The sequence below is a fragment of the Phytophthora infestans genome, genomic scaffold, assembly GCF_000142945.1.
Source record: "Phytophthora infestans T30-4 supercont1.113 genomic scaffold, whole genome shotgun sequence".
Taxonomy (NCBI): Eukaryota; Oomycota; class Peronosporomycetes; order Peronosporales; family Peronosporaceae; genus Phytophthora; species Phytophthora infestans.
The window spans coordinates 295,302-306,005 of record NW_003303646.1 but is presented as its reverse complement, the minus strand read 5'-3'; the positions used below and the strand labels follow the sequence as shown (position 1 = coordinate 306,005).

Here is a 10,704-nt window from a genome sequence, read left to right as displayed (position 1 = left end):
GCTGACGGAGGCAGCAGAGTCGGATTTCTCAGCAGTAGCTTCCGATTCTACGTCTGAAGCCATAGATAAAGAGTGCCGTCTCGATCGTCTTGACTTGCGCCGCGAATACCTCTTCTTTTGTCTTTTGTTCCTGTGTTTCCGCGGACGGGACCTTCGCTTCTTCCGCTTCTTTGACGCACGTGATGAAGCATCCTCCGAACTTCCCGAGCCATCCTCATCTCGCTCACTGGCTGACGAGTCGTATCCTGAGGTCTCACTGCGTGCCGAGGTGTCTTCGCTGTCCTCGGAGCTTTCTGGGAGCCTGCGGGCGCAGCGGTGGGTTGGTCGGCGCGACATCGCTAGGGAGGAAAATGGAGCAAATGGGGAGATCCGACACTGTAACGGGGTACGTGGCCCTAAGTGTACCCTGGTTACATGAAGTGTGACACGTCATACTTCGGGATATTTGGTACGAAGTACCAAGGTCTTTCAAAGCCAACCATTGGTTAACGACATTGCATTTCTATAGGTGACTTATAATTTGTACTAAATCCAATCTTTATCTACCTATAAATATACTCAGTTTTCATTCTACCTTAATTAGGTGACTTCGCTCTCTTTTGAATAAAGAGGGGACCTGTGAGCTGCCGTTCACTGAGAGTTTGTATACTCTCGGAAGCTAACTTCCTCTAGCGCAAGGTGCTGTGTGACCCCGTCACACTTGGTAGCACTCGTAGTCAATCCACGCCACCGCGGGTAGACTACCTGAACCTCTCCGAAGTTTGTTGCCATGGATAGGAACGACTTCTCCCATATGAACGACTCTCAGTTCGAGTCGGTTCGGAAGATGGCAGGCATCTTCGGGATGGACGCCCTGCAGAGCCTGGTGGTGTCAACACCGACCGAGCAGCTCGAGCGCGTCAATGCGTTCGAGGCGTACGAGCAGGGTCTCATCGCGCATGTGCGAGAGAACCTGCAGGCTCCGGCGGCGGAAGCAAATCCGCCTCACCCGAAGCCAATACGGCTGAAGGTTAAGCCGTATGAAGGGAAGGAAGGCGAGAACCTTCACTTCTGGGTCCGAGAAGTAGAGCTCGCGATGGACGCGGCTCTGATCTCGACCGAGCAACTTCGTGTTGCTTTTGCACTCTCCAACCTTAGCGGCCGTGCTAAGAGTTGGGTGTACACACGGGAAGCAACAACCCCTGGATGGATCACATCCTGGGCTCAGCTGTCTGAACTCCGCTGAGCCGCGTTTCTCCTGGCGAACTACGATACCGCCAGCGTTCGCGCTTCCTCTCGTGTAAACAAGGGAGGCGTGAACTGCACGAGTACGTGCAAGAGATACAGGAGCTCACGGCGTCCCTAGTGGGAAATTCACTCAACGAACACATCAAGATGGGCCTTCGGGTGGGCCCCGCACGCACTCAGCTGTTCCGGGTGCAGCCAAGCACTCTTGAAGAGGCGATTCAAGTGGCTCTTCAAGAAGAGTACAGCCATCGCCAGGCGCGTACGCCGGCCTCAGCATGGCCTGGGAGTTCTTTGTCGACTCCCGATCGAGCGAGCCCCAACGAACCAGTTCCCATGGAACTCGGGTCCGCCGAACAGCGTGACATCCGCTGCTTCGGCTGCGGGAAGATGGGCCACTTCAAGCGCGACTGTCCCGCGGAAAGACTCCGCAGACGTTCCTTCCCCAAGCCCGTCCTCAAGGGTCGCTGGCAGAAGCCAGGATCCCGGGGACAGGGGAGCGCCGGGAGCCAGTAGCCCTACTGAAGAAGAACTAAGTCTTCGTGACGGGTGCGCGGGTGGCGCGTACCACGGGGACTTAGCCCCTAAGAGTCTTCGCACTCTCGAATCGGCGAAGAGCAGAGGCGGGTTGCTCGTAGTACACGGATGTGTACGGGGATACGATCATCCCTTTAGAATCTTGATCATTCTGGGGCGTCGAAGAATTTCGCACGCCGCCAGACGGTTGCTCGTAACAGCAACAAGTTGTCCGATGCTTTGAGAGAAAGCAAGGGCAACGGGACGGTGTCAGTGCGACTGGGCGATGGGAAGGTCGTCACTGTCCCCAACGTCCAGGTGGATCTGGCCGTCAAGTTTGAAGACTTTGACAGCCTTGAACAGTTCACTGTTCTCGATATGGATCCATATGATATGTTCCTGGGCATGCCCTGGCTTGCGAAGCACGAGCCCCGGATCGACTGGCGAGGCAAGGCAAACGGTGCCAGCCGCCCGGCGCAGTCCGACAGAGCATTGGTGAGTCATGTTCCCACCTCTGTCAGGACCCGGGGCGCCCGCAAGGGTTGCCAGGGTACCAAAGCATCCGGCAGATGCTTGGGAGTCGTCGACGTATATGACGGCTCCGAGGATGTTTTGATGGTGGCAGCGCCCAGAAGCGGCGCAGGCCAAGTGGGAAAATTAGGTCCACAAGCGGGTAACTTAGTTCCGCAGACAGCTGCAGCTGTCATGAACACCGAGAACAGCGTGTTCAGAGTGGGTAACAGAGTTCCACACACGGTCGCCCAGACCTTAACTGAAGAGGAAGGCGTCGGATACGCTTCCTGTGTGGGTAACACAGTGCCACACGCGGTCGCCCATACCTTAACAGAAGAGGAAGGCGTTGAGCACGCTTCCTGTGTGTAGCACAGTACCACACGAGGCCACGAGTGCCTCGGATGTCGTAGCGCCGACATCCCTAGACGTGGTAAGCAAAGCTCCACGTCACGGTCGCCGTCGTCAACGACGCCGCCGCCGCCTCAAGTCGGATCCGAACTTCGTTCAGATCGACGTCGCTTCAAGCGACTCGGAGTCCAGGGCCCGGGCCCCTCCGACAAGGCCGGTGGAAGAGTGTTATCACATCTTCGATGGCGAGACCGGTTTACCCGTCAAGGCATCTGGTGTCCACTTGGAACCGTTGCCAGAGGTTGCAGATATCCTGAACCTTGAAGAAATGACGGTTGAGGCTTTCCTGTCTAACCTCAAGGCTGGAGAGATTGCTGAGACGGTGCTCATGAGACCTGAGACCACTCGGGAGGAGCTGAACTCCTCCTTTGTCTTGGACGAGAACGTCCTGGAAGACCTAAACAAGCAGCGTCAGGCGCGCTTGGGTTCTGAGATCCTTAAGAACCCCAAGGATCCGGTGTATCCTTTGGTGACGGAGTATGCGGACGTGGTGAACAAACACCCACCGACCCAACTCCCACCGGATCGAAGCGTACGGCATGAGATTGATCTCGTGCCTGGCACAAAGTATTGTGTCACGAGGCAATGGCCTCTCCCGCGCGAACAAGCGGGGTCATTGATGCCTTCTTCGCCGCGAAAGCGAAGGCAGGCATGGTGCGGGAGTCGAAATCCCCGCACTCGACGCCAACTTTCTGCGTTCGGAAGCCGAACGGAAAGTGGCGTCTGGTTCACGCTTATAACAAGCTGAACAACGCAACGGTGCCGGCCCAGACACCAATCCCACGAAAGGATGTGTTGTTGAACAACATGGCCGGAAGCGTACTGTACAGTGCGCTGGATTTGGTAGACGGATACTACTAGATCCTGATGCGCGAGAGCGACATCCCGCTCACCGCGGTGAGCACTCCAAGCGACATGCTTTGGGAGTGGCTCGTCATGCCGCAGGGCTTGTCTAACGCCCCGGCGACGTTCAATCGCCTGGTGACGCAATTGTTCCGCGCTTTGCGTACCTTCGTACAGACGTACTTCGACGACATATTCGTCCATAGCCGTGCCGAGGGAGGCAAGGCGGCCATGGAGGTGCATCTAGGACACCTCCATCGAGTGTTGGACGTAATGCGAGCGAACAAGATCTACGCCAGCATCGACAAGTGCGTTTTCGCGTCACCAGAGATTAACGTCCTCGGCTGCTTCGTAAGCAACGTGGGCGTTCGGGCTGACCCAGACAAGTTCAAGGCCATAGCAGCATGGCCGACGCCCCGATCCCAAAAGGAGCTTCGAAAGTGGTTGGGCTTGGCCAACAACTACCTTCACAAGTACAGCGCAGGGTACGCGGGCTTTGCTAAGCCCTTGTCGAGCCTCCGTCAGAAGGACGTCGACTGGCGCTGGGAGCAAGAGCACCAGGATGCTTTCGACAGCATCAAGGCCAGTCTCCAAGAGGCCCCTGTCCTGGCCCTGCCGGACGAGACGAAGCCGTTTAGCGTCGTCTGCGATGCCTCCGATTACGCCATCGGATGTGCATTGCTGCAGGCCGACACGGCTGGACACGACCGAGTCATCTCGTTCCAGTCCAGGCAACTCAAAGCCGCCGAGCGGAACTACCCTGTCCACGAGAAGGAGCTCCTGGTAATGAAATATGCCCTTGTGAAGTTTCGTGTTCACCTTCTGGGCTCTAGGCACTTTTAATCTACACAGACCACGCGTCCTTGAGGACGGCGACTAACTCGCCTCACATCTCCCAAAGGATGGCGAGGTGGCTGTCCTTCTTCGCGGAATACAACTTCCGCGTCGAATACAAGCCGGGCAAGCTCAACGTGCTTGCGGACGCCCTCTCTCGGCGTCCTGACTATGAGCTGGCCCACATCACACGGGTGACAACGGATCTATATGATCGGATACGCATGGCGTATCGGGACGATGAGGCTGTCGCGCCTATCGTCAAGTTCCTTATGGCAGGAACGAGCGCGAAGTCCGACTGGCTCTCGTCGCGACAGCGCTCACGGCTCCACCGATATGAGTTGAAGAATGGCCTCCTCTATTTCTATCGAATGGAGCCCACTGATCCTCCACGGGTGGTTGTACCCAACGACGAGGATCTGAAGTTCGACATCCTCGCGGAGGCAGATGACGCGCCCTCCAGCGGCCACTTGGGCCGCGAGGAGACCTTTCTGTCGGTCTCTCAGTCCTTCTGGTGGACCCACATGTACAACTGGGTCGCCCGGTACGTCAAGACATGTGAAACATGTCAGCGGGTCAAACCCGCAGGGCACTCTTCGGCTCCACTACAGAGACTGCCCGTACCGGCTGACTGTTGGAAGTCGATGAGTCTTGACTTCATCTTTGGGCTTCCCGCAGACGGGCACGGCAACACCGGAATTTTGGTGTTCGTGTGTCGGCTGAGAAAGATGGTGCATCTTGCTACGGCTCCCGTCACCGTTACGGGCGAACAAACCGCAAGGTTGTTCGTCGATGGCGGGTTCCGCTATCACGGTCTCCCGGAGACGATTGTCTCGGACCGAGACCCGCGGTTCACGGCAGCGTTTTGAAAAACGTTGTTCCCTTTACTGGGAACTCGTCTGCAGATGTCCACTGCGGACCATCCGCAGACAGACGGCCAGACAGAGCGCGTCAATCGAGTGCTCGAGAACACTTCCAGTTGCTGAGTTTGCGCTCAACAACGCGGTGCACGCGTCCACGGGGTTCACGCCGTTCTACTTGAACGGCTCCGTCACCCCAGAGTGCCTCTCACTCTTCGAGGAGACACTGACTCCTCTATTCTTGGGGGAGAGGCTCGGAAAGACCTCTCCCAGGTCTCGGAGGTGAGACCAGTTTCGCTGCGGAAACAAGTGGAATCCTTTATGGATACCAAGCTAAGCGTTGTCGGCAGGGTCCGCGATGCCATGGCAGCGGCCCAAGATAAACAAAACGAGTACTCCGACAAACATGGAAGAGGAAACCCAAGTATATTTAAGGTGGGGGGGGCTTAGTGTTGCTAGACACGAGGAACCTACCGCTTGAATCTGTCAGTTCTGTCGGCAGCAACAAGCTGAAGCACCGCTTCATCGGACCATTTGCAGTCCTGGCCAGACATGGTGCGTCGTACACCATCGACCTGCCAAAGTCAATGACGACGCACCCGACGTTCTATGTTGGACGTCTTAAGCGGTACTTTGATCCGCAGGGGGTTGCTGACTCACAGACCCACCTTGACCCAGCTCCTCGAAGCGAGGGCCGGTCACAGACGTTGACGAGGGCGTCGGGGCAGGCACCCAAGCCTCGGTCGGAACGGCAAGGCTGCGGTCAAGACCGTACGCCGGAGGCGCTCCGTACAAACGGACCCCGGTGCCATACGCCGAGTCCGCTGAGTACGCCGGGTACGCACCATACGTGTACGTCTGGGAGTGTGCCGCAGGCGGCTCCGGACGTGGCAGCAGAGCCTCGATTCGTCGGATCATGCGAAAGGCCTCGTCCAAATCAGACGAAGAGGCCTGGCGATCCACCCGCAGATGCATGCTCGCGACCTCTCGCTCCAACAGGTCCAGGCGGCCCGCAAGACGAGCGAGCTCGCCCTGATTCCCGGCCTGGGCGGCAGCATCGCCGCCAGTCCCAAGGCCAAGTGCAATCTCAAGCACAAGAACACGTTGACGGAGGCGATCAACCTCAGGGCCCTGTGTCGGACCCACAGAAGAAGCACTCGAACGAGAGTGGCTTTCGGGAGGCGCCGAGTACTCGTACTCGTACGAGGGCACCTCCGCCCCTGCTTGACCGGAATGGAGAGGTCCACTTCCACGTGGAGTGGATCCTCCAGGAGCAACGGCGTCGCGGTAAGCGACAGCTTCTCGTGAAGTGGAGGGGTTATGCCCACTCCGAGAACTCGTGGGAGCCGATTGAACGGCTCCTGATTGACTGCCCGAAGGCTGTCGCAATCTGGGAACAAAAGCGGCGGCAGCTTCATAAGTAGTCCTGGGCTTCTTGCCCGAACGGGGTACGGACGTTGAATACACTCCGTACCCGCGCTCATTGTGAGCGCTGGAAGCCGCACGCTTCATGATGTCCCTTGGCAGCATGCGCTTGCTGACCAAGTGGGCAAACCGAACACGAAGATCACGCTGGTCCAGGATGCGGGACAGCAGCTGATCTTCATGGAGTTCCCGTAACTCCGTGGATGAGTACTTAAGAGACTCCACCCATGCTCAAAACATGTCCTCACAAGAACTCCACGTGGGACAGTTCTCGAGCATAACCCAGGGGTATCCCCAAAGAGGATAGAGACCACCCCGGGTCTCGGGCTTCTTACGACAAGTCGTGAAGTCCTTAAGGGGGATGCGGTGTGGCGTGAGAAGCACACACTGAGCAGCCTCCAAGTTGTCAACGAACAACTGTTCTTTATGAGCAAGGGCACGTTCGTAGATGCCCCTAGATTTGTGGCCGCCCACAAGGCCACGAGGAGCGACGAGAAGCTCTAAGAGGGGGCCGGCCCCAGATCTCTCCTCGGGAGGCCAATACCCTCTTGAGTTGATGGCAGCTCCCTGCTGACGGGTGCCACCACCGAACCCCCACGCTCTCGTTGGGCAGCTTGGAAGTCCTCATGCTGCTGGTCGAGGTCATTCGTGACCTCCCGGGGCTCAGCGATAGCACCCTCCTCCTCATCTTCTTCCTCCTTCTCATCCTCTTCATCCGAGGAGTCGAAGATACCCCAATGGGAGTGTCGAGTCTCCTTCTCCTCGCGGAGTGGAGACTTAGAGGCTGTACGCTTCTTTGGGGGCTTGGCGCCTTCGGCTTTAGAAGCCTTAGCACGTGCAAGACCCTCGGCAAGCGAGAGACGTTTGCGAGGATTCTATTTCTCATCGCCACCAGCTTTGGGAGCGCCCTTAGCCTTGACGGCCGGTGCAGCGGGGCTGCCGTAGCTTTAGCGTCAGAGGAAGACGTTCGACTCAAAGAGTCACTAATATTAAGTTCCTTATCCAAAGGACACTTACAGCCCAAGACCAGGGCTCAAAGTTAACACCTTAATTTTTATGCTTCAAAACCAGAAGTGTTTTATTTACTATTATTGCGGCCAAGCCGCCTAGGGGTAAATGTATCTGTTTAACTATCTAACATAGTTAAACCTAATCAAATGCATAACGTGTGGCTTTCGGCCAACGTACTGAGAGACCTTGTTAACTCTCCAACTTATGTACTGAGAGTTTGTTAACTCTCCGGGTACTTCGTACCCCTGTGTGTTCCACACCATGTAACCCCGTTACACTTTCCCCCACTAAGATGAGAACATTCCGTTCTCAAAACTCTCCTCAGCGAGGTCACGTCTTGTTAAGACGGCGGAGGTTACTACTCCTCACACCAGCGTTGTACAGCTCCGTGAGCTCACAAACGCCTACGCATCGTTGATGCCCAACTTCTCGTCGTCGGCCCACGGCCCAATGCTCCAAGCGCAGCGCGCATCTTGCTCTCAAGCGGTCTCAGACCTACGCTCGCGCTCCGCGCCTACTCCAAGAGCTGCAAACCGCTTAGAGCAATGCTCTTGACTCATTCGAGTCGTCGACAACAGCTCAGCGGTTGAACACTCGCTTCACAAGCCACAGGTCGGTGGTTCGAACCCACTAGGGCACAGCCCTCTCGTTCCATGAACGATTGTTCACGCTTGGACAAGCTTAAGGCCAACACCCTTTTAGCTCAATGGTTGAGCGTTGGCTTTGGAAGCCACAGGTCGGTGGTTCGAACCCACCAGGGCACAGCCCTGTAGTTCCATGAACGATTGTCCACGCTTGGACAAGCTTAAGAGCAATCCGCTTTTAGCTCAGTGGTCGAACGTTGGCTTTGGAAGCCACAGGTCGGTCGTTCAAATCCACCCGGGCAGCCCTCTCATACCATGAGTAGTCCGTTCTCGGACTGACGTACGGGCATCGCCCTTATAGCTCAATGGTAGAGCTCCGGCCTGTCAAGCCAAAGGCCAGTGGTTCGATCCCCGTCCGGGACACCACTTTCGCTGTTACAGCGTATCCACATTTGGATCATGCTCATCGAGCAAGTTGTTTCAAAACAACTATGCGTCTATCGAGACGCTTGTGCCTGAACCTTGTTCAGCACAACACGAAGCACCTGCTTCCTTCGGGGCCATGTCCCTAACACTACGGGGTCTCTCCACCTCCTGCTCCCGCTGCGAGCACCGCTCATACGTACGAGCTGGCTGCTACAGCCACTGGTCAGAGCCTGAGCTCAACTACTGACCTGATCGCTCCCCACTCTAGTGGGAGGCGCCCAGCGCCTGGCGACGCTGTCGCACGCCATGGTGGCGCTTCGGCACATGATGTGCCCGGTCGTAAGCGTCAACGACGTCAGGGCAATCTTGCCGGAGGATAGCCTCAAACTCCCATGAGTTCTGTGAGTGAGGGTAACCCCTCCACTTCACCAAGTACTGGGTACGACCCTGACGTCTACGCCACGCCACAAGGCGTTCCACGTGAAAGTGGAGCTCACCATGCTCATCGAGCAGAGCTGGAGGAGGCCTTGCCTCAGCTGGGCTCTCGCGGGGAGAGTCAGCACTTGCCGGAACGGCGTCTGCGTCCATACGACGCCGGCGTCCACGACGCGAACGTTCCCGTTCACCGTCCATCGGTCGATCTCGAAGAGATGATCCACCTTGTGGATAGGTTAGAGCCATCACTGTTGACTCACAACCAGGTCTCGGACCTTGAGCGTCCAGTCGCTCGGCTGAGCGTTCAGCTTGGCTTGCTCCTGCATCTCGAGCACTTCGTTCCGCGACCTGTGGCTCTGCCACATGCTGTTGATCAGCCATCTGTGGATCCACCACTTGCTGTCGTTCAGCCTCCCGTGGCTCCACCACTTGCTGCTCTGCAGCTGTCCGTGGTCCAGCCACCGTTGGTGCCAACGCCTCCGCGCTCACCTGAGCAGGGTCTTGATATGGCTTAAGCAAGCCAACATAGAAGACCGGATGCGTGCGCATCTTCTTTGAGAGGTTGAGCGTATACGCTAGGCCCTTCCTGGCCACGACCTTAAACGGTCCTATGAACCGAGGTCTTAACTTCGTTTTGAAGACTGCAGACACTGCATGAGTAGGCAGGTTTTTAGCGTTTAATAAAACTGTGTCTCCGACCTCAAACCTCTCAACATTGCTTCTGCCCTTGGCATCTGCATGTTCCTTCTGCGTGTTTTGGCTTTCAGCCATAGCGTCGCGTACTTGACGCATTACGCTCAGTCTCAAAGAGACAAAGTCATCGACTTGCTTGCGAACCGCAACAGGGCTGACATCAGCTAGCCGCTCGGCTATCCCTCCCCCACCAAGCCCTGAGCCACTGCATGGCGGCGTCAGTGGGACGCGAGGGTTAACCAAGCCGTTCACATAGAATGGAGTGTAGCCTGTCGAGGCGTGCACTGCATTATTTAATGCGAACTCAACGAGTGGGAGCATCTGGCTCCAGCGTTTTGGCGCCTCAGCGCATACGCTTCGGAGGGTATCCTCCACAACGCGATTCACGCGTTCGGTTTGACCATCGGTCTGCGGATGGTCCGCTGTGGACATGTCCAAACGAGTGCCGAGCACTCTGAAGAGGGACGTCCAGAACTTCGCGGTGAAGCGCGGATCTCGATCCGAGACAATTGCCTCAGGCAAGCCATGTTGGCGAAAGACTCGGTCTAAAAACAGCAAAGCTGTACCTTCACCATCAATGGTGTCCGGCACTGCCGCTAAATGAGCCATCTTGCTCAATCGGTCTACAAAGACCACTATACCTGTGTTTCCCGCCTTATCCTTGGGAAGGCCAAACACAAAAGTCCATACTCATGGACTGCCAGCATCCCTTGGGGACAGGGCAAACTCGCCAATGGCGCCTGCCGTGCTCGGCGCGGACTTTGTCCGTTGACACGTCTTCACACGTGCGTACATTAGTGGCGGACCCATTTATACATCTTGGGGCCACCAGTACATTCGAGCATCACCGAGAGCCATAAGGTCTTCTCCACGACCTAAGGTGGACCGGCCCACGGAGGCGGTATCATTGAACTCTCGATAGAGGAGATTCG

The 10,704-nt window shown here is 56.7% G+C and overlaps 1 non-coding gene across 1 annotated transcript; it reads left to right on the top strand.

Moving 5' to 3' along the window:
* Nucleotides 1-8,450: 8,450 nt before the first annotated feature.
* PITG_30400 lies at nucleotides 8,451-8,522 on the top strand. The gene has a single exon. It is a non-coding gene; the product is annotated as a tRNA-Pro (tRNA).
* Nucleotides 8,523-10,704: the final 2,182 nt, after the last annotated feature.